General features: G+C 45.3%; 1 protein-coding gene across 1 annotated transcript in view; it reads left to right on the top strand.

Annotated features, from left to right (window-relative positions):
• The window catches only part of NHS (NHS actin remodeling regulator), a 349,773-nt gene that overhangs the window by 1,256 nt on the left and 323,954 nt on the right, over nt 1-24,563 (top strand). The window lies entirely within an intron of this gene.

Here is a 24,563-nt window from a genome sequence, read left to right as displayed (position 1 = left end):
GACCCACCCCAGGCCTCCCGGAGTTCGGGGCAGGGACGCAGACGCGGAGGGGAGAAAGTTAAAGGGGCAGTCTCGGGACTCGAAGGCAGCCGTGGGCTGAGAGGGAGCATTTATGGGAACACAGGAGACAGGGGGGCCTGTCATTCACCTCTGGGGCTCGATTTCTCGGTGCCTCCCCGGCGGGGCGGGAGGTTGGTGCAACTTCTGTGGTTTCCAGTAGCCCATCCCGGAGCCCTGTAGTCCCCCCACCCCCACCCCAGTGCGTGCTTGGGCCGCTCGAGGAGCAGTGAGTGTCCTCTTAGGGCTTCTGCAACGCCGTGGCGTTTTTGTCCCTCTTACTGTGACCTCACGTGCTGCACCAAGCCCCGAACTTGTGCCTTGCGTTTGTGTGCGACGTAGCGCGGCGCCATTCGCCTCCCGGAGTGAACTCCGAAGAGCTCTGCTCCAGCCTTCTGGCCTGGGAGGGGCGTGGATGGAGGAGTGTCCCCGGCCCTGGGGAGATCGATGAGACCCTTGGGCATCTCTTCTGTCCTGAACAGAACAGGGTTCCTACTAAATGGCTGTCTGTGCCATCTTCTCGGAGGGGTTCCGCCCCCCTCCCTTTCCCCCAACGTGGAATGTCGTCCAAATTCACCCGTGTGTACAAGACCCCTGGACACCTTTGCTGCCCGTTAACTTCACTCTTGCGACATCCCAGGGCTCCCAATAAATGTCATCCTGGCGCTCAGGAGAGTCCCCTGGCACACGGTTGGCTAAATCGGGAGGCGTTGGAGTCATTTAGGAACAACCGGACGGTGGGCGGGGGCCGTAAGCCAGCACGCCGGTCCTTTGGCGCCTAGTCCAGCGGCTGCGACGCTCGCAGCGAAGGTGATGTCAGCGGCTCTGACTTACATAAGAAGCTTCCCCGGTTGCTGCAGCAGCTGCGCCGGTGGCGGTGGCCGCGGAGCGCGCGGGGCGGGGGCGCCCTCACGGCATCCTTCCCCGGGGACTTCCGGGCACCTCAGTCCCGCAACCCGCACAGCCTCCTAACCGACCCCCCCGCCCCGTTCGCGCACTACCCCCCCCCCCAAAAAACCCCTCTGAACCCCGCCCCGGGAATTCGCTGCTTTTCTGCAATAACAATAATAATAAGCGTAATGAATAAATGATGTGCGCGATCGGTTTTCGCAGCTATAAAAGACCCGGAGTTGGGTTAATGACTGGTTGTTTAAAAGGGCAATTCCGGGGATGAGTTCTGGAAAGAATTAGGACTGCCGTAGGCCAAGTCGTATTTTACTTTTGGGACTTGAAATGAGCGCTTTAATCCTGCCTCCTTTTTACCTCAAACCACACAGCAGGGACCGGCCCTTCACTTTCAACAGCGCTGATATCTGGGGAGTGTGGTCAGGGTGAGTGGTGATTTCACTTCAAAAGAAGTGGAGGGAAGTTTTGCAGACTGTTGAGTGGTGCATACATTTCCCGTATGTGTGTGTGTGCGTGTGCGTGTGCGTGTGCGTGACCCACTGCACCTTAAATTAGATTTCTCACAAGTGAAACTCAGCGATGGAGCAGAATGAGTTCTCTTCTCCCCTTTTTCTTTAGAGGCAGGAGGGGGTAGTTATGTACCCAGAATTTAATATAATCCTTTTCACTGTTTGGAGTACAAACTAATGGTGAATGGAGAAGAGAGGGGATTTTTGGTGTGTGCATATGACTGATGAACATATACTCTATTTGTGCATATTTATACATGAATAAATAAATGAAGATGGGGCTCATATAATACGAGGAATAGACTTCAAACCTATTATTTTTACGTTTTTCAAAAATGGTGTCTCCATACTTTGTGCACAGACCTCTCCTCTTGTCCAGATAAATTTAGGATGGCATTGTTCCTGTTTGATGTCGTAAAAGGCATTACCTTCGGGAGGAAAAGCACAGTATTCTGTGTCTTAATTTGGGCTTCCCAGTGTGCAGAGACGGAGGCAAGGATTTCTGTGCAAGGAGTTTATTTGAGAGGGGATCCCAGGAAGCACAGGGAGAGAGTGGGGAAGTGGGCAACTGGGGTTCAATCCAGCACACACCTCAGAAGCATCCCACTGAGGAGTGAGGACGCTGCAGTATTTCTCCACCAACTTCCATCGCTCACTGATGGAGAGCACCTGGGGTATGAACTCCCTGGCTCCTGGGCCTGCCCCCGGTGTGGGCTCGGCAGGCTCCCGGGCCAGGTAGAGAGATGCCAAAAGCCTATGGTGTGTACCGGAATGTCTGCAGGGCTTGCCTGGGGAGGGGAGCGGGGCCGTGTGTGGGTGGAGTACCAGTGGCATCTGCTACCTCATGCATCTCTCTTTAGCATTGCTCAAGGTCTCAGGGAGCTTCAAAGGGAGAGGGAGCCTGGAAGTGACCGAAGTTCTCTTTTCTCTCCCTTTGAATGTGTCTGGGTGCCTCCATGCCCCCTGTATAGCCTTCCCACCCGAGTCACCATTCTCCATGCTGCTTCATCCTTGGACAGCTGCTTCCTGTTGCCCTGAGACAGGCTGGAGTGGTTTTTGCGGGGGTGACATGATCTGACACACACTTCAGCAAAGTCGCTCCGGGGGCAAGTCTGGAGCTGGTAGACCAGTTAGACAGTGTGAGTGGTGACCGTGGCTGGGACTAGGGTGACGGTGAACAGTGCTTGGATTCTGAATTCACTTTGGAAATAGAATTGACGGGACTTACCAGTTGGTTTGGGTACAGGGTATAAGAGCAAATAATAATACTAATTGTGGGTGACACCCAGCGTTGTTGTTGTTTTGGGCTTAAACAGCTCATAGAAGGTCCATTTCCAGAAATGGGTAAGGTTCGTGGAAGAGTGGATCTTTTATCTTTGGGGGTGGGGATGGAATCAATGCTTTTCTGTTTGTGCCATGTTAACTTGAGCTGCTTGTGTCTTAGACAATTAGACGTGTGAGTTCAGAACTCAAGAGAGAGGTCCAGGCTGGAGATGTAGATGTGAGATGTAAGGGTAGAGATGATACGCGAAGCCCTGGAGCTCGGGACCGTGTAGAGAGTAAAGAAAAGGGGACCAAGACTTAGCCTAGGGCAGTCCAACTTGGGAATTTTAGTAGAGGAGAAGAAAGACTGAGGAAGAGCAGTGAGCAAGCTAGAAGGGAAATCAGGAGGGCATGGTATGATGGAAGCCAGGAGAAGGTGTCTCAGGAATGGAGGAGGAATCGTTTCGGTCAAATGCTTCTGAGAGGAAGATGAGCGCTGAGGCAAGGCCATTGAGCTGGGTACGTTTTTAGCAATGAGTGGCCCTGCTAACTGCTGTGTAAGTGGAGGGGTGGAGAGGAAGGCCACATAAGAGGGGATGAAGAGAGAACAAGTATGGTATGGTCTTTTTTATTTTTATTTTTTACATCTTTATTAGAGTATAATTGCTTTACAGTGGTGTGTTAGTTTCTGCTTTATAACAAAGTGAATCAGTTATACACATGTTCCCGTATCTCTTCCCTCTTGCGTCTCCCTCCCTCCCACCCTCCCTATCCCACCCCTCCAGGCGGTCACAAAGCACCGAGCTGATCTCCCCGTGCTATGCGGCTGCTTCCCACTCGCTATCTACCTTACATTTGGTAGTGTATATATGGCCACTGTAGCTACTCTGTGGGTAGCTAATAAAAATCTCATTGTGGTTTTAATTTGCATTTTGCTGATGGCTTGTGAGATTGAACACCTTTTCATATATATTTTTGACCGCTTGAATATTCTCTTTTGTGAATTCCCTGTTCGAGACCTTTACTCCCTTTCCAGTAAGGTTCTTTGTATGTTTTTTTCTTGTAGGAGTTCTTTATATGTTGTGTATATGAGTTATTTGTGAGCTATAGATATTGCAATTACCGTCTCTCTGTTGTGTGCCTTTTTCCTCTCTTAGTGTTACCTCTTGGCGAGCGGAAGTTCTTATTTTCATGTAGTCCGACTTAAGGATCCTTTTCTTTATGGTTAGCGGTCTTCGTGCTCTGTTCTGTTTGTTCGTAAATTCTTCACTGACCCCATGGTCGTGAGGATATTCTTTTATGTTCTAGAAGTTTTTTTTTGTTTTGCCTTTGTCGTTTAGGTCCATGATTCACATGGAATTGATGTTTGCAAATAGTATGAGGTAGGGATCAAGATGCCTTTTTTCCATGTTAGATGCACAGTTAATCCACTGCCATGTCCTGAAAAGACCATCGTTTTCCCATCTCACCGCAGTAACACGTTTGTCATCTAGCGAGTCGATTTATTTTATTTTTAGTTAACATTTATTCAGTTCTGCTCTATGTCAGGCCCTATGCTAAGATTTTATATGAATCATCTTACTTAATCTTCACAGCGACTCTATGAGAGTGATTTTCGTACTTTACTGAGGATTAGCAACTTGCTCTGGGGAGCAGCAGCTAGAAAGCGCTGGAGCCTAGAATTAGGGTCCAGGTCTGAGTGCACAAACTATTCCCAAACATCAGTCTTTTCTCCCACACGTTGCTGCACAAATCCAGGGGAATTACAGTATGAAAATCAAGGCCCTTCTCGATACGCTTCTGTCCACTTGACGTGTCCCTCCCTGCCTTCCCCACATTCCACCCTAGTCCAGTCACACTGAACTACTGGCTGTACCCCAACTTGCCAGGCTTTCTCATCCTTCGGGCCAATGTGTATACTACTCTTTTCTTCTGGAACATTTTGCTGGCTCATTTCTGCTCTTTCTTTGATAATCAGTGGACACGTCATCTTCTCTGTGAAGTGGAATCTGATTCCTTGCCTGCCACCTCCCGCCTCCGAGTTTTCTAGAACTCTGTGCTAACCTTTATCTTAGCTTTTCTCCTTCTGGACGGCAGACTGTGTTGGCGCCCTGCTAGATTCCTTCAGCCCTCACCTCTCATTCTGATGGCTGCTAACTGCCAACTCCTGTGACTCTGCCTAGGGCTTTTTTTTTTTTCTGACTGATGGACCGCGCTGGGCCTTGCACACAGGGAAAGCCAGAAGTGCAAGCGAATCATTGCCTCTGAAGTAGTACTCAGTCAATGATGGACGGGGCGTTGGTGGACCAGTGGCCTCACTTCCTTGCGCCTTGGAGGCGAGAGCTCTGAGGCACGTTCTACACCATCTCTCAGAGTTCCCCAGAGGACTGAGCTGCAGTTGCCCACAGTGGCGACTTAATTGGAAAACACACTGTGTATTCACTGCCTTCTTTTCTCCGTCTCACTTCTCAGTTACCTGTGGGTGCTTCCTGGGGTCGCCTCCCACGAAGCCTTCTTGCACTTGAACTTGCATTTGTACTCATCAGGTCTGGGAGAACCCATGTCAAAACAACCTGTTTAATCTTTGAACTGTGAGGACAGAGACCTAGGGCTGGGAGTGTGGTAGAGGTGGTGCTTCTCATTCTTTTTCCCTAAACTCCTTCCCCGAGGGTCACTAGATTCGTCACATGGCCAAGCCCTCCCGTCGCTCTGTGCTGGGTCTGGAAATAACTTACTACCCTTTAGTGAGCTCACAGTCTAACCTCTCATTGGCGTAGGAGGAGATCGTCAGTGCTTCAGAGGTGAGAAGAGGCTGGAAAGGAGCTCAGGTCCACGATGACCGAGACACACCCGCTCAGTTCCTCAGCGTTTCCTCGGCCAGCCTTTGAGGGGACTGCTTATCGTCCTGTAGAATGGGCAGGTGATGACGGCCCCGAGAGACCCACGCTCCCTGTGTGAGATGCGCCATTTCAGCCAGAGCAGACCCAGGACCTGCTAAGCCCAGACGTAGACGAGGAAGTTACGCAGGGGGTGAATCGATCATTTGGGGTCGGTATGGCAGTGCTAATTGTGGGTTCAGCCTGCTTTGGAAGGATCATCCTTTTCCTCCCCTTTCTGTTCGTTCTACCACTCGCAGAAACCCTTTGCAGTCTGCTTAATGTGTTTTTAGGGGGGGATATTTTCGGAACTGTCGTTAGGCGTCTTTTCCTCCTGGCTCTACTCAGTGAGTTCTTCTGAGGCATTATGATATCCGAATAGCTCCATTGAAAGCTGCTTTTAAACCCATCACGGAGCTACTGAGGAAAAGCGTAATCTTTCAAGTGTTAATAATTCATGGGTGTAATTTCCTCATAACCAGTAACAGCAGCACATTTCTTTCTGGACTTGTTGTACTGGATTGGGTATTTATTTATTTATTTATCTACTTAATATTTATTTATTTACCCGTGCCGGGTCTTAGTTGCAGCATGCGGACTCTTAGTTGCGGCGTCCAGGATCTAGTTCCCTGACCAGGGATCAAACCCGGGCCCCCTGCGTGGGGAGCGTGGAGTCTTAACCACTTGGGCCACCAGGGGAGTCCCTGGATTGGGCTTCTAGATCAAAACTACCAAACTGCTTTACCTCGGAAATCCTTGAGGTTCTGTTGGGCTGATATTGCTAAGATGGTAACAATAAAGATTCCTTTCTTCCTGTTTGTGGAGGCATTTTCCACACAATGCCATCAGGAAAGTGTAAATGCCGCATAAGTGCTCAGAAACATCTTCAGTCTCCGGGCTTCTGGTCTACGGTGGGCATCACCTTTAAGTTCCAGTCACATATGACATCTTTCCTGTTGTCCCACGTCAGCGCAAACGTCTTGAAGATCCATTGACTTCATATAATGCTTTGAATTTTTCTTTTGTGGCCGCATCCGTGCCTTGCGGGATTTTAGTTCTCTGACCAGGGATCAAACCCTGGCCCCCTGTAGTGGAAGCACAGAGTCCTAACCACTGGACTGCCGGGTAAGTCCCAATGCTTTGAAATTTTAGAACAAAGACAATTTTAAATGCAGTTGGGATTTTGTTTTGATAGTTCAGTTGAATTTCTTTTTAACTCTAGTAAAAATCGTGAACCAAAAGATTTTGTGGGACCCTCGGTTAAAAACAATCATGGGAAGAGTATCCCAAGACCAAACTATCAATCACAGAAATTCCTGCAAGTTCTTTTTGCATCAAGAATTCCTCATGAATCACATCTTGATAGTAAGTGAAAACTAAAGATAATGAGGTGAGAATGGTTTCTGAATGTAAGGCTCTCATTCTAGGGTCTAAATTTGTTGAAATAAGGTTTTGGAGAGCACTCTTAACCAGACCGTAAGCCCACAAAGGGCAGAGACCCTGTCTAGCTCATCTCTGTAAATGACTAAGACAGGCAGGGTCAATTTTTGTTTCTGACGCTAATGTCTGTCCCTCAATCTATTAATGAACATGAGAAGGTTTGAGTGTAGTGAAATAGGAATCTGAGGACCTGGGCATCCGTATGCTGAAAAATTCCTTAATTATGAAACACCCAAGTCCTTCAAAGTGAAATTAAGCAAGAACAAAATGAAGTTAACAAGGGTTGGACAGTCTTGGGATCTTAGAGTTGGGAAAGACCCTAGTGTCCCTCAAATCCAGCCTCCCACTCAGGGTGGGACTCTTTTTAGAGATGTCCCAAGCGGAAGCCCATCTAGTTTCTATGCGCTCTGAGACTCCTAGGCGTGGCCACCCACACCCCAACTTTATTGCTGTATAGTTCCCATTCTCAAATAATCCTTATCTACACTGAGACTAAATCTGTCTTTTGGCAATGGCTGTCTTTCAGTCCTAATCTGCTGTCTGGAGCCATATGGAATCTGCTTATAATCTCTTTTCCAGGACCTCTTTAAGTGTCTAGAGGTGACTGTTATTGTCCCTCCTAAGCTTTCTTCATCCCAGGTGAAACAACTTCACTTCCTTCAACCAGGAATCTTAATGCCACAGAGGCTTCCTCTGTTCCATTTGTGTAGTTGGTATTTTGAACTTAAATTTCACAAGACTCCCCCATTGTCTCTGTTAAATTGAATCTTGCTTGCTTTGCTCTTTCATTTCCAATCAGTGGTGATGGTTTAAAATCTTGATTCAGTGTGTCAGCTACTGCCCACAGCGTTTTGCTCTTTGCAGACATCCTCAACATGATGCTACCCCATCACCCACATCTTTGATAAAATTATTGTTCCGATGTACTCAAGGCCAGAGCACACTGGCAGGCGGTGCTAACAACATCCCTCCAGGCTGACGTGTATTAATCACTGTTCCTTGGGTACCATTGTTGCAGCAGCCCCGAACGCTCCCCCCACCTTCCCATTCAAACCACATTTCTCCACCTTGCCCACAAGATCTATCATCATGAGTGATTGTCAGATGGTTTGCTGAAATCAAGATACCATATGTCTGTAGCATTTCTTTGATCTCCCAGTCTAATAACCCTACTCAAAAGGAAAATGAGGTTAGTCTGGCTCAAACTGGACTCACAGCCATCAGAGGGGCTATTTAAATTTCCTTGTGTGTAATGGATAAAGAGTTTATTTGGGGGAACCCGCTTTGGTGTTCGCCATCGAAGGACTGTAAAGCTGGACGGCAAGGGAACTCTCTGGGTCCTAGAGTCCATTTCTCTGGCTCCAAAGTGCCTGGTTTGTCCAAGGCAGAGAATCCCAGTGCCTGTCCCTGCCTTTCTTTGAGGATACGTGGTGAGAACTTTATGTCCTTGTGCTCTGTTCCTTCAAGAAAGGTCTGGAATTCACAACCTTCGGAGTTTGCTTGGGCTCAGTTTGAGCAAGGTTGTCGGGTATCTGGTTTATCTAATTGTCGAGAGGAAGCTAGTACGTGGTTAAGAGTATGGAAGCTGAAGTTAGACCACGCGCTTCAAATCCTGGGTCCCCGGTCTTCATCTATTATGGGATGGAGATAAAAACAGTACCTGCTACATCAGTTTGTTGACAGGGCCAGAGGAGTCAGGTTGAGCGCTCGGGCACTTAGAGCTGTGCCTGGTACATGGTGAGCCCCTGGCAATTATTGGCTGTTATTTTACTGGTACTATAATTGGATCATGCAGAGCTGGAGGCCTGTGTTAATTTTTTCCAAGCAGGTGTAAACCTGTGCCTGAATCTGTAATGCTGGGTCAGGGGGAAGGAGACAGCTGACCAAGCAGTTCTCTGTCCCTCCGTGTGGTCAGACGGCTATTAAGATCTCTATGTTCTTTGTGGCCTCTTTTTTTTTTTTTTTTTTCCTTTTTGCGATACGCGGGCCTCCCACTGTTGTGGCCTCTCCCGTTGCGGAGCACAGGCTCCGGACGCGCAGGCCCAGCGGCCATGGCTCACGGGCCCAGCCGCTCCGCGGCATGTGGGATCCTCCCGGACCGGGGCACGAACCCGTGTCCCCTGCATCGGCAGGCGGACTCTCAACCACTGCGCCACCAGGGAAGCCCTTTGTGGCCTCTTTTTGTTATGCAGAGAGGTATCAAAATAAAATGACCAATGACCTTAGTATCCAGAGTCATTCATTTATTGTATTCCAGGCACTCTTCTAGGCCCTTGAGTTTCACCAGTGAACAAAAAGTTCCAAACAGTTTACAGAGGAGAGAGAGAAACCATAAACAACAAACCTAGTATTACTTGTAAGGAGAGTACAAAGCACGTTCGCAGGTGTTAAGTGTTATGGGCGAGGGCCGTCCAGAGGACTGGAGTGAGGTTGCCGTTTTCAGTGGGGCGGTCAGGTGGGCCTCATTGAGGAAACGGCATTTAAGTGAAGATTGGGAAAAGGTGAGGGAGTTAATGAGGTAGTACGCTGGAGGACGTGTTTCAGCAGAGGAAACCGGAGATCCTGCCAAGGCCCTGAGCTGAGAGCGTGCCTGGTGTGATGGAGGGCTGGTAAGGAGGCCAGTGTGGTGGCTTTGGGGCATGCAGGGAGGAGAGTGGGAGGAGAGGAGGCCGGGGAGGGGGGCTGGAAGGCGGCTCGGCGGGGTAGAGTGTAGTAGGCCATCGTGAGTGAGGACTCTGCCCTTTGCTCTGAGTGAAGTGGCGACTCACTGGACAGTTTCAAGCCTAGCAGTAACATGATTGACTTCTTAGAGGTTAAAAGGATCACTTTGGCTACTCGGTCAAGAAGAGACTGTGGGAGAGGCAGGGGTAGAAGCAGACAGACCAAGTCCGAGGCTGTCCTGGTGAGAGACAGTGGTAGTTTGGTGGAAGTAATGAGAAGCGGTTGGTTCCAGCTTAGAGCTGTTGGCATCTTTTGTTTCATGTTCAGGGCTGGGCACCTCGGCCCACACAGAAGGGCATAAAATTGAAAAGGAAAGGACCTCCCCACCCCTTACTCTGCCGGACTTGCTCCAAGGGAAGCCATGTTATAACGTTTCATGCTCCTGCTAGGAGGAGCGAAAGCAAATTCTCACACGTGTCTAATGCGTTTTGCAAAGCCAGTTCTTTATTTTTATTTTTACTTTTTTTTTAACATCTTATTGGAGTATAATTGCTTTACAATGGTGTGCTAGTTTCTGCTTTATAACAAAGTGAGTCAGTTACGCATATACACATGTTCCCGTATCTCCTCCCTGCAAAGCCACTTCTAAACGTCCAGGCAGGCTCTTGTCTCAGAGCCTTGTTGATTAATCTTATTTTGCTGTCTCGGAGCAATTGAAAAGACAATAGTCTTTTTACAACAGAAACTAACACAACATTGTAAAGCAATTATACTCCAATAAAGATGTTAAAAAAAAGTCCATGTATAATTTGCAGTGAAATGTACAGCTCTCAAGTGTGTAGTTTGGTGAGTTTTAACAACTGTATTCACCTGTGTAACCCACCCTCCCATTAAGATGGCGACTCTTCCGTCTCTTCAGATAGATAGTACTCTTTTGAGGTTAGAAAACAGTTTTTGAACTCTGGTGCCCTCACACCAGCCCCTGTCAGGCCTGTTGTATGAATATGGGCGTGGAAGATAAGAATTCCACAGAAACTTCGGGACCATCCAGTAGGATCAGGCTAAGAACTAGAGATTCCATGTTTGAGATTTGCAAGGGAGCAAACTTCCAGTTATAACATAAAAGTCCTGGGGATGTAATGCACAGCATGGTGAGTATAGTCAATAATAACGTATATTTGAAAGCTGCTAAGAGGGTAGATCTTCAAAGTTCTCATCACAAGAAAAAAAACTGTCACTGTGTAAGATGGTGGATGTTAAGTAGGCTTCTTGGAGCAGTCATTTCACAATATATACCAATATTGAGCCATTACGTTGCACACCTGAAACTAATATAGTGTATGGCCGTTGCGTCCCAATTAAAAAAGACTGAAAGAAAAAAAACAGATTTCTAACACAAATTGGGACAGTGGAGTTTCCTCACTTTGGTCTGATGCCGCTGTTTATAACATCTTGGTGCCGAGCTCTAGGGAGAGCACCGCTTGACACAAGGATAAGAATCTGGCCTCAGAGGCCCCAGGGGTAACTTAGAAGTAGGAGTTTTTCTAAGATAAAGCTAAAATAACATTTAAAAAGAGATGGGAAAAGAAAGAACTTACTACTCTTAAGCAAACTTGTAAGTAGCAGGGAATGCTGATTTGTAACTGTTTTCAGCTGATGCTTGAAGCCTGGCTGGAGGATGAGGAAAGTTGTTTAAAACGTGATTTATAATTATTATATCTAAGTGCATTTAGATTTGTGGAATAAGAAGCCCTACTCTGGAGTTCAGCTACTCTTGATTTTTACTACTAGACAACTGAGGGAGGAAAGAAGTAGGAGCTATGACGAAGGATGACAGCCAGTGAGACAGTGTTCATTAGATTATAATATCAGTATTTATGTTTCTCTCCAAAGTGCATCTGGACTCTGTTCCTCGAGCCTGGGTTTATATGTGTATATTTTTACATCTTTATTGGAGTGTAATTGCTTTACAATGGTGTGTTAGTTTCTGCTTTGTAACAAAGTGAATCAGCTCTACGTATACATATGTCCCCATATCTCTTCCCTCTTGCGTCTCCCTCCCACCCTCCCTATTCCACCCCTCCAGGTGGTCACAAAGCACCGAGCTGATCTCCCTGTGCTATGCGGCTGCTTCCCACTATGGATTTATATTTCAATAGTACGAGTAAAGCTGTATTTTCCGTGTGAATTTCGCATCAAAGCTCTGCTGCCTCAGCCCGCCGCCTCCTCGCCCCGGAAGTGCTCCCGTTTACAAGATGGCACACGTTCATTGAGACTTTGATGCTAGGGCTGAGCTTTGGGGGCGGGGAGAGCGCGGCATGAATAAATCCCACGGAAATCCTTTTCCATGTGAGAGTCATGGGGTTTTCTGCTTCATAAATAGCAGAGAAGGATGCTTCAAAGTTTGGGGCAGTGTTGGGGGAAAGTGGGCAAACCAAGAAGAGACACCGGGAAGGCTGTCGTGGAAGGTTTTCGGAGAGTTTCACTTGGGTTAAATGCCTTCAGTGTGAGAGAAGAGATTTTGGAGCCTTGCTCAGGTATCAGATGTCACTGGAGCTCATCTGGCAAAGTTTGAGCTTTCGCTAATTAAAACTAATCCAGTTGCGCGAAGGAAAATATATTGCATAAGGTTGCTGCTTGTGTGGCTTTATTTTAACCCTTTCCCCGTAGCCTAAGACCGGCGAATCTCAGGCTGGTGTCAGGGTGGGAGGTGATAGTGAGAAATGAGATTCACTTACACGCTCATCTGAGTAAAGACAGTGAGAGGTGTAGCCTATTAAGAGCATTGGCTGGTCAAGGTCAATTGGAAGCCCTTTTGGGTTTTCTTGATTGATTTGCCGATTCACAGTTTTGAACAGCTGTTGAGTGAGAAGGAAAATTTAAAACAAAACAAAACGAAACCCAAACCAGAGAGACACCCTTCTTTACTTCTCAGGTTGGACTTTCTTTCCGAGTTGCTCTGTCCACTTTTCTGTGGCCTATTCACCTTGGTTGGATCAAGCCCCCTTTAGGGAGCTTGGGTTCAAGGTTTGTACCCTGAGGGTCTGGGATTTTTTGTCATGATCACAGGCTGTGTTACGAATCCCAGTTGCCTTTCTAGTGAAAGGCCTTTGATTCTCTCAGTTCTGATACTTGCCAGCTATGCAACCTTGGACAAATTTGTAGCCTCTTTGTCTTAGTTTCCTTATCTGTGAAATGGGGATAGTGTCAGGACTCACCACAGAGAATGGTTGTGAAGACTGAGCGAATCGATCCATAGACAGGTCCGGCAGTGTGTGACATATACACAGAATACATAGTAAGTGCTGGCGAACGCCCGTATGCCATCAGTGCTACTATTGTTGTTGTTTTATCATTATTATTATCAGGGGGCTTGGGTAAAGGAAACAGATGTGAAAATGGATAACACCCAGCCCCTGTTGCTCGTCAACCAGCATAAATATTCCGGCTGGCTGGATGCAGGGTGCAGATGAGAGCAGAAGAATCCCAGCCCGCTTTCTGGCTTGGCTAGCCTAACTCATGTCATGGGATACTGCAAGAACAATTTAGCATCGGCTGCCATTACACCTTCATTGTTTTGGGGGACGTGGACTTCTGCTGATGGTGGGGGAGGCCTGGCTGAGGACGTGTACCATTGTGGCAGTGGTGCTGAGTGCAGACACCCGTGCCCTCACTTTCTGGGACTGTCTGTATCGTGTCCGGTAATGACTTGCTTTGCCCTTTTCCCCCTGGGCAACACAGCTGGACTACATTTCCCAGCCTCCCTTGCATTTAGGTGGGACCATGTAACTGAGTTCTGTCCAATGGAATGTGAGAGGAATAATTGCTCTCCCCTGGGATGGGCAGATAAAAGCTCCTACCTGATCCTCTGCAGTTTATTTCCTCCCCGCCGTGCTGGTTGCGTGCAGAGGATTCAGCAGAGGACTCCAAGGCCCTAAAGGATGGTAGAGCCACCAGACAGAAGGAGCCTGGGTCCCAGAATCACCACATAAAAGGCTGTCTGCCGCCACCCGATTGGCTTTCACATAAGGGAGAAGTAAACTTTCCTTGTGAGGTTTAGGGGATATTTGTTACAGCAGTTAGCCGACCCTGACTAATGTAGAGATACAGCGCAGGGAGAAAAAACGACTGGTTTTCCTGAAAATGAACAGGTGACGAAAGTACTCCAAAGTACTTTCACGGAATAAAAGGGGCTCTAAATATAGAGTCTTTTTCCCTGAGACACATAAAGAGTTTCTGTGTGTGCCCAGAGCAGTGTAACAGCTTTCCTCAAGTAAGCAAATGGAACTTAAGACTTGTTAAGAGAGTTCTAGTTTCTAGAGAAACGTTGCTACCTGTGACCAATAGAATTCATTCATATTCATTCTCTTTCTCTCCCACCATATAAAAATGATATACATATATTTGTAAAACTTTTAAGAGCTAATTACAACACAAAGCAACGTGCACAAGTTATAAATGTACAGATCGATGAATCTTCACGCACTGAACGTGCCTCTTTAACCAGCACCTGCAATAAGAAACAGCATTCACGGCCCTCTGGAAATCCTGCCAGTTCCTTTCCAAGCATGCCCCCCGCTCCCCACCTAGTTGGCCATTATCCTGACTTCTGACAGTCTGTTTTGGTCTGTTGTGTCATCATCCAGTATGTGCTTTTTTATATATGGATTTTTTTGTCTGCTCAAAATTATATTTGTGTGACCCATCTATGTTGTATGTAAGCGTCGGTCGTTCATTTTCATTGCTGTATAGTATTCCTTTGTATGACTGTACCGTGATTTATTTGCCCATTCTGTTGTTGATGGGCATTTGGATAGTTTCCTGTTTGGGTTATTCTGAATAATGCTGCTATGAACATTCTAGTTCCTAGCTTTTGGTGAACGTACCTACACTTTTCTTTTGAGTGAAAACTCCCTGCCTTGTAGTTTGACAAAACTCTCTTCCTCAGTAAGATGTTTCAAGGCTCTGACAGTGACTGTTCTTATTCCTTGCCGTCTCTTGGCTTCTAGGCTAAGCAAAAGTTTCGTTCTGCTTTTCTGGAATGGAAAGATTATGCCTGATCTGTAATGGCAAAGTTTGGGTGTCTAAAATGAAGGAAATGTGATTTACTTCAAAGGACCTTATTTCCGCCTCTTTTTATATTAAAGCATAGCCACGGAGCCTTTTGATTCTCAGACGAGGGCTGTTCACAGAGCTGTGTTTCAGATCGCTTGGAAACTCCTTGTAATCGGAGTTTGCCACTGGAATCTTTACTGGCGCGGCATCAGCTCTTCCTCTGTGAGCAGGAGAATCCTTTTGGATTTTCAGATCGCTTCCTTCCCTTGGGGAGGGAATGGAGGACACATCGAGTGATGAGTCCTCTAATCCCTTGGAGGGATTAGCCTTAGAGCTGTCGGGAGTTGCCTCCTCTATTTGCCCCTACTGTCAAGATTTTATGCAAAATCTAGGCAAAGCAGAACATTTCCTCAGAAGGGCAAGAGGCAACGAAGAGGGGAAAGCCTTTCTGTCCCGCTGAGGGGGTTTCTGCTCGTGGCTCTGCTTTCAGGGCCTTGGATATCTGATCCACAGAGTAGCAACCCGGACTAGACGGGACTTTGTGAGGCCTCAAGCAAGTTCTAAAAAGCCGCCCACCGGCCTTTCTTTCAAACCTCCGACCCAGGCTCAGCTTCCCAGACTCCATTGCTGAGGCTAGAAGTCCTGGGCTCGATGAGTAGTGTAACCCCCGTAACCCCACCCCAGCCCCCCAGGCTTCCTCACTGGAGAATTGAGGAGAATTGAGGCCCGACTGTTGGAGTCTGAGCCTTTTCCTTCAAGCCTCCTGGAAATATCCGAAACATCCTGGGGGCTCCAGCAGCCGGACGGCCGCCTGGTGTTCTGATGGAACGTTTGGTTCCTTTGGGTGTGAAAGTGTGTGAAGCCTTTACAGTTAAGTCTGAAAAATGGCCGTGAAAAGGCCCCGGGGAACCCCGCTGCCGAGTGACACACAGCTGAGCCTTCGGAAGGGGGGGTTTATGATAAATTTGAACATGGTTTTCAGCTTCACTGTACTTTGCTATACTCCTTTAACCGGCTAGAGGATAAGTGAGCTGATTCTTTGCATGGGGAACTGCTTTGGACCGTTAACCCAGATTTTCTTCAAATGCAGAGGAGACTGTAACTGACTTTTGGCTTTTAAAAGCTGGAGGCCTGATGAGACGGCTCTGTGAGGTCAGAAGTTGCAGCTGGGGCCAGGATAGGCTCTTCTCTACGAACCAGGTGTGAAATGCGGAAGAGATGTATGCAGAATAAGGGGCCTTTAAAAACCCAGATTTACTCTGAGGACCTGGGTAGCGCTTGCTTAAATCCACTGCTTGGCTCGAGTTGCCCTTCTCTTCTCGGGGGGCACAGCCGAAACCAGGGCCTACAATTTCTTCTTCACCCCTGAACTTTTTTTCTGTGGCCAGCCCTGCCCCTGGTTTTTAGAAAATGGCTGAATTTTTGCCCGAGCTCACTGTCGTCAAGGAGATTCTTCTGGACGTGTTGAGGCGGACATCAAGCCAATTCGCGGGCACACTCACGTTTCCTTTACATTTGTTGTGTGACTTCTTTCTGCTAGTACATGTTATTCGTGTTATTTCACAAGCCCCTCAAAACGCTGTGATGGAAATGTGATTTTTTTTGTAGATGAGGAAACAGGCTCTCCTGGGGGCTCTAAGAGCACACTGCTTAAAAGGGCCTCAGCCAGGATCTAGACGTGGCTGTCTGTCTTCAGCTTCGATCCTCTGTTTACCCTGCCCAGCTCCTTATCGCCACTGAGATAGCCTTCTGCCTCCAGTTTATGACGGGGAAGCAGAGGCATAAAAAAAAAAAAAAGACATACGGACGATGCCCAGGTGGGACCTTGGATGCTCAGAAGGGCTGGGATTGGGACGTCTGGACAGAAAGTTTCACGAATCAAGGAGTACCGGCCATGCATCTGATGGCAGGCATATGACTTTGTTGGATGTTACCACATGGGATGGGGCCAGGCAGTGGCTACGTGTCTGGCTGTAACTAATTAGTTGTTTGATGGTAACTTAGTAGATAGGGTAAAATAAGGCGTTGGCTGTAGCAGGAGTCATCTTCTATATCAAGGCCTTTACTACCTGGACCCAAAAGATTCACCTCCTGGATACACAGGATTCTTTCCTAGCTCGGTGGTTGCCTATTTGTATTCTATAGTGTTGCTCGAAGGCGGGTGTAAATTAACTGTGAGTGCCCTCAATTCAGATAACTAATCAAGCCAAAATAAAATAAGTTGCCATTTTTCTCATTTATTCAAGTAGGCCAAAATGAAATACTGATAATGGTCAGGTTTGGGGTGGGAATGAGGATGGGGTGGGTATAAGGGTACTTTCAGACGTTGCTGATGGAAGTGTGAATTGGTATCATTTCCAGAGACTGCTGACAGAAGTGTGGAATTGGTGTAAATTTTCTAGTAAGCAGTTGGCCTTTATGAAATTAATATACAAAAAAACCGTATGCCAGAGACGTCACTTCAGAATTTAACCTGAGAAAAGAAGTATCTAAGTAAAAGAATGTATAGATGCCTCAGTGTTGCTTATAATTACGAATTATTGGAAATACATTAAATGATTAGCAATAGAAAATTGATCAAACAAACAACACTACTATACATTAGTACAGCAAACAACATTAGTACATGCTGGAATGGTGAAATAGTCTACTGCCATTAAAATGATACAGATAGATATTGATGAACTCAAAATTGTGTTTATGTTATATTCCAAAGTTAAAAACTCTTACTACTAATTAGTATGCAGAGTATTGCATGTTTATTAAGAAGATGTAAGAATATAGGGAGAAAACGTCTGGAAGGATATATACCAAATCAGTACTTTTAAAACATATTTTGATCATGATCCACAGTGAGAAATATGTTTTACATTTGTGATCCAGTAGATGCCTGTAGCTGAGACAATAGTTTTAGCAACAATACTACTTTTCTCTATGTAATGCGTTCTGATATATTTATTTTTTCCTTTCTTTACTATATTATTCTATCTTTCCCTCCTGTATTTTACTTTATTCCAATTCTATTCCTCTTCTCCTTTTTTCTGTTTCATTTTTTAAGATGCTGGTCATGACCCACTAAGTTGATTTCATGATTTCCTAATGGGCCACAAGCCATAGTTTGAAAAACACGGCTCTGGAATGTTAACAGTGGTGATCTCTGGCAGGTGGGATTATACTAGATAACTTTTTTTTTCTTTTTGAGAAGGGAGGTCCTTTTTGCTTTTCCATGTTACTTATGTAATACAAAGGCTAATGCAAATTTTAAATTGACAACGACTCCATTGAAAACCAAATTGATACCCTGCAACTTTTAAGGAATGTATTGATTGTATAAAATAAGATGCCTACTCTACACCATAATTATTGGGCATGCAGAGTGTTCTGGCGACCTTAAAGAACTTTACGGCAGGACAAATATATCCATTGAGGCACAGAGTTTAAATAATAGAATAACAAGACAATGAAACGTGGCCTTATCTCTTCAAACTCAAAAGGTCACCAGGCATCCCTGCTTACTGTTTTACCCCAGTGGTGTTGCATCAGTTCTCTGGGATTTACTTCTATTTCTGTTCCAGATTGCACTTTGTTATGCTCATTCCCCGCCTTAAAAGAAATAGGTATTAAATTCATCAGACTACTTTCTGGCCAGATTATCTTGGCTTCCAGCACTGTCAAACTTAGCCTCCTTTAAAGCTAAAGATGATTTTAAATAGTAAGTAGTCATTAAGAACTTAGAGCAGGAAGCAGAAGCGTTAAAGGAGGACAGGAAGAATCCCTGGCCTGAGTCAATGTACTTCCCTGTGGGCTTCCTGCTCTCAACACACAGCTGGAAATCTGTAGACCCACCTGCATCGTGGCCACGCAACCAAAGTGGGTAGCACACGAAGTGAGCTTTCGCTGGGAAAACAGTGGACAAGTGGGGCAGAGATTTCTGCAGAAGCTTCTGTTTATGTAGGGCACAAGTAAGTCTTTGGGCGTGTGTGCCAACTGCCAGGTCGGGGAGGGTGATCCATACGGTTGGGGCTGGGGAGAGGCTGGCTGACATTTGCAGAGTTGGGGCCTGAGAGATGCTTCCTGACCTTGAAAGGAATTGATAGGAAATCTGAGAAAATAACTGGGGTTGCTTTCCAAGAGGTACTAATTTAGTTACCGTTGTTTCAGACTGTGCCAAGAGTAGTCTGACAATGCTAAAAAGGTTATTGGGAGCCTGGACTTCCACTAAGGGAGAAGACTAACATTCATTCTGTCTCTGAAAGATTGTGAATAACGTGTCAAAGTTATTCATGTACTCATTTATTTATTCATTTATTATCCGATGAATTATTGAATCATGTAGTCATTTGTTCATTCATTCATTCATTCTTCCATCCATCCATATATCCACCCATCAACCGATCCATTTATGTAAGCATCCAGTTACATGGCCAGGTGCTTTGTACTGTGGGGCAAGCAGCAAGCGTGGGGGTAGGGAAGGAACTCTAAAAGGGGGAAGAGCAGTCTGTATAGTTGAGTTGCTCACAGTCTGGCAGAACAGACAGACGAGTAAATAACTAATTCCCACATAGTGTGGGCAGTGCTACCAGAGGGGCCAACGTGGCTTGATTCATGCAAAACTAAGTCTCCCCTTCTGGCCTGGAATCACGGAATGTTAGCCCGAGAGAAGCCTTAGAAAAACTGAATGGCACAATGCTTTCCAGACTTTATCCACAGAGTTCTGGGGTGGGAGAAAGAGGGGGGAGTTAGAGGAAAGCTGAAAAGATGGGGTTTAGCTTCTTTGAGAACCAGGGCAGGTCCTTTTTTTTTTTTATCTGTTTCATATATTGAGGTTCCTTGTAGAGCATCATTTGAGGAAGGGCCTTGTCTGCTTAATGATGTTTGCAAAACACTGGGCCAGTCCACCATCTTTCCTTGTGTCTCTGGTTTAGAAATTGAGGCCCAAAAGGGTGGAGTGACTAATCCAAGGTTAAAGAATTGGTTAGTTAACAATCCAGGAATAGACCTGGTCTTCTAATTTATGTGGGCATAAATAGATTACTTCAGTTAGCTTTTGCTTTGTAACAGATAACCCCCGAACTTAGTAGCTTAAAACAACCACTACTTAGGCCATAATTCTGTGAGTTGGCAATTTGGGCTAGACTCAGCTGGGAGCGTTCTTCTGGTCTCAGCTGAGCTCACTCATGTCGGTGATGAGCTGCTGATCGACTGACAAGTCACGGTAGAACAGGCCAGTCTAAGATGGCCTTCCATCCAAGGGATGGCTGGGAATTGGCTGGGGTAAGCAGGTAACTGAGTCCTAAATCTCTCATGATCAGGATTCCAGCAGGGAAATATCCATAACCTCTTGAGGCCTAGGCTTCGGGCTGGTCAAAGCAAACCACAGGACCAACTCAGACTCAGGAGGTGGAGAAAGAGGCTCTACTTCTTCACTGGAGAATTGTAAGAGTTGTGGTTACAGGAAGGGAAGAATCATTGCCCTTTTTGCTATCTACCACAAGAATACTGAGTTATTACCATGTCTTCTCTTCTTAATTTGGGCATTGGAAAAATGTGTGTTTGAAAATACTATCTAGGGCTTCCCTGGTGGCGCAGTGGTTGAGAGTCCGCCTGCCAATGCAGGGGACGCGGGTTCGTGCCCCGGTCCGGGAAGCTCCCACATGCCGCGGAGCGGCTGGGCCCGTGAGCCATGGCCGCTGAGCCTGCGCTCCGCAATGGGAGAGGCCACAACAGTGAGAGACCCGCGTACCGCAAAAAAAAAAAAAAAAAAAAAAAAGAAAGAAAATACTATCTAGTTCCAAAGCCATCTTTATAAGAAGACCATAGTCATGACTCTTTCTATATACTGTGAGGCCTCTTGCTTACCTGAGTGTTTGAGACAGGTGGTATTTACTGCTTGTAGTAAGGGCCGTTGTACCTTAAGAACATCCCTACCTTAATCCCAGTCACAGTCTTTGCATCAACAGCCCTTTCCATGGAAAGGACCCTTCAGCTCTTGGTTACTGTGATTCTCATCATTTCCATAAATATTTATTGAGTGACTCCTATGTAGCAGACACATGACTAGATATTGAGGATATAAATATGTCTAAGGTGGGCCCCTAACCTCAGGTAACTCACAGTCTGGAAGGGAAGGAGGAAGGGTAAACAGATTATTATAGTGAAATATGATGGGGAAGAGGGCTGGAAGTTGAATTTCTTTTTAGTGGTCATTGTTACCTTTGTAATTAGAAGGTGCAGCCACACGGTCATCTAAGTAGATGCAGAAGAAAACATTCAAGAAAATTCAGCACCCTTTCTTGACAAAAACATTTAACAAACTAGGAATAGAAGGAAACGTCCTCAACTTGATAAAGTACATCTATGAAAACTGACAGCAGGCATCATACTTTGTAGTGCAAAATTGAATGATTTTCCTCCTAAGATGGGACACAGGACAACACTGTCCATTCTTGCCATTTCTATTTAACGTTATACTGGAGATTCTAGCCAGAGCAATTAGGAAAGAAAAAAAAGGCATTCAGATTGGAAAGGTAGAAGTAAAAGTATGTCTATTTACAGATGACATGATCTTGTATAAAGAAATTCTTAAGGAATCCATACACACACACACACACACAACCATTACAACCAATAAATGAATTTAGCAAGCTTTGAGGGTACGAGATCAATATACAAAAATCAGTTGTATTCTATACATCAGCAAGGACCAATTAGACAAGGACAAGAAATTAAGAGAACAACTCCTTTTACATAGCATCAAAAAGAATAAGATACTTAGGAATAAATTTTACAAAAGTACAAGACTTGTACACTAAAAAGTATGAAACATCATGAAAGAAAATTAAGGAAGACCTGAATAAATGAAAAGACATTCCATGTTAATGGATCAGAAGACTTAATACTATTAAGATGGCAGTATTCCCCGACTGATATACCGATTGGTTTCAATCCATATTAAAATCGCAGCTGATTTTTTTTGCAGAAATTGATAAGTTGATTCTAAAATTCATATGGAAATGCAAGGTACCCAACATAGCCAAAACAATGTTGAAAAAGAACAAAGTTGGAGGACTCACACTTTCCAGTTTCCAAATTTATAACAAAACAACAGTAATCAAGACAGTGTGGTAGTGGTGTAAGGGTAGACCTATAGATGAATGGAATAGAATCAAGAGTCCAGAAATAAATCCTTACCTTTATGGTCATAAGATTTTTGACAAGGGTGTTAAGATAATTCAGTGTGGGAAACAATCATCTTTATAACAGATGGCTCTGGGACAGCTGAATATCCGTATGCAAAATAAGTTGAACCCCTCCCTCCCCCACGTTATTACAACGGAAATTAACTCAGAATGGATCACAGACTTAAAGTTAAGAGTTAAAACTGTAAAACTCTTAGAAGAAAACATAGGAGTAAATCTTCATGACCTTGGATTAGGCAGTGATTTCTTAGATATGACACTAGTAGCAGAAGTGATAAAAGAAAAAAATTAGATAAATAGCACTTCATCGAAATTAAAAACTTTGGCTCTCAAGGGACACCGTCAAAAACTGAAGAGTCATCCCACAGAATGGGAGAAAATATTTGCAAATCACATATCTGAGAAGGGACTTTGTATTAGTTTCCTAGGGCTGCTGTAACTACCTACCACAAACTAGGTGGATTAAGACAACAGAAATTTATTCTTTCACAGTTTATGAAGCTAGAAGCCCAGAATCATGGTGTCAGCAGGGCTGTACTCACTCTGAAGGCTCTAAGAATGAATCCTTGTTTGCCTCTGTCCTGGCTTCCGGTGGTTGTCAGCAATACTTGGTGTTCCCTGGCTTGTAGACACATGATTCCGTTCTGTCTCCCTCTTCACGTGGCACTCTCCTCTCTGTGTGTCTCAGTGTCCCTGTGTCTTCATATGACCTTCTTATATACCAGTCATTGGAGTTAGGGCTAACCCTAATCCAGTATGACCTCATCTTTACTTGATTCCATCTGCAAAGAATGTATTTCACTTTCATCGGTACCGGGGGTTAGGACTTCAACATATTTGCGGGGGGGGGGGGCCAGCACAATTCAACCCACAACAGACTTGTATCTAGAATTATAAAACAATCTTAAAACTCAACAGAAAAAGACAATTTAATTTTTAAAAGGGGTAAAGGATTTGAATAGACATTTCTCCAAAGAAGACATAAAAGTCGGCATAAGCACACGGAAAGATGCTTGATACCGATCAAAACCACGAGGTGTCATTTCATACCCATTAGGATGGCTAAACTAAAAAAGACAATAATGTGTTGATGAGGATGTGGGAAATTGGAACCCTTACACATTGCTGGTGGGAAGGTTCAATAGTGTAGTAGCTTTGGAGAACAGTTTTGGCAGATCCTGAAGATGTTAGACATAATTACCTTATGACCCAGCAATGCTCCTCCTACGTGTGAATATACCCAAGAGAACTGAAAACATATGTTCAAACAAAAACACGTATATGAATGATCATTGCAGTATTATTTGTAGTAGTCAAAAGGTCAAAATAGCCCAAATGTTCATCAACTGATAAATGGATAAAGAAAATGTGGTATATCCATGCAACGGATTATTGTTTGGCAGTAAAGGTGGTAAAAGATAATACAAATGATTGACACATGCTACAACATGGATAAACCATGGATAAACCTTGAACACGGTTACGTTAAGTGAAAGAAGCCGGTCATACAAGAATACGCACTGTATGGTCCCGATGATATGAAACGTCCAGAACAGGCGAATTTATTGAGACATAAAGCAGGTCAGTGGTTGCCTAGTGCTGGGGGATGGAGAGAATAGAAAGTGACTGCTCGTGAGTTTAGGGTTTCTCTTAGGGGTGGTGAAAATGGTCTAAAATTAGATAGCGGTGGTGCTTTCGGAACTCTGTGAATATGCTCAAAACCATTGAATTGTACATTTTAAAGGGTGAATTTTGTTGTGTGTAAATTATATCTCAATAAAGCTGTTAAAATCACTGACATAGAAAACGACCTAGCAGCATCATACCCTATCACTTATATGTGGAACCTTTAAAAAAAAAATGGTACGAATGAACTTGTATACAAAATGGAAACAAACTCACAGACATAGAAAACAAACTTACGGTTACCAAAGGGGATAGTGGGGGGGGGGAGGATAAATTAGGAGTTTGGAGTTAGCAGATACAAACTACTATATATAAAATAAACAAATAGGTCCTACTGTAGAGCACATCCTATAATAAATGATAATGGAAAAGAATAAGAAAAAGAGACATATATATTATATAATGGATAACGGACTCACTTTGCTGGGCACCTGAAACTAACAACATTGTAAACCAACTATACCTCAATTTTTTTTTTTTAAAAAAAGGTGCAGTTCTTTGTGAGGGGAAGCGGATGTTAGGAAACTTGAGGAAAGTGGTAACAATTTGGAATCCTCACTCAAAAGAATGGGGGAAAGAGCTGTGTGAGTTACGCTAGGTCAGCTACAGCAACCAGCCGCCCCCAGCTTTCAGTGGCAGAGCACAGGAAAGTTGCTTTCAGGCAGTTGTCTGATCCTAGCCAGGTCACCATCCTTGGTGGGTACTCTTCTCCAAGCGGCGCCTCAGGGACCTAGGTTCTTTCCATCTTTTGTCTCTGCCCTCGTTGAGAACTCGGGCGCCCTCTTCTTTCAGCGGCTGGCTGGGGAAAGGAGAGTGGAGGGTTGAGAATTTTGTGATCTAGGCCTGGCGGAGGAGCTGGAAGTTCTCTTCCACTCACAGTGCACTGGCCGGAACTGGGTCTCATGACCACA

This window comes from Tursiops truncatus, chromosome X (genome assembly GCF_011762595.2).
Source record: "Tursiops truncatus isolate mTurTru1 chromosome X, mTurTru1.mat.Y, whole genome shotgun sequence".
Taxonomy (NCBI): Eukaryota; Metazoa; Chordata; class Mammalia; order Artiodactyla; family Delphinidae; genus Tursiops; species Tursiops truncatus.
This window is presented reverse-complemented; position numbering and strand designations above follow the sequence as displayed.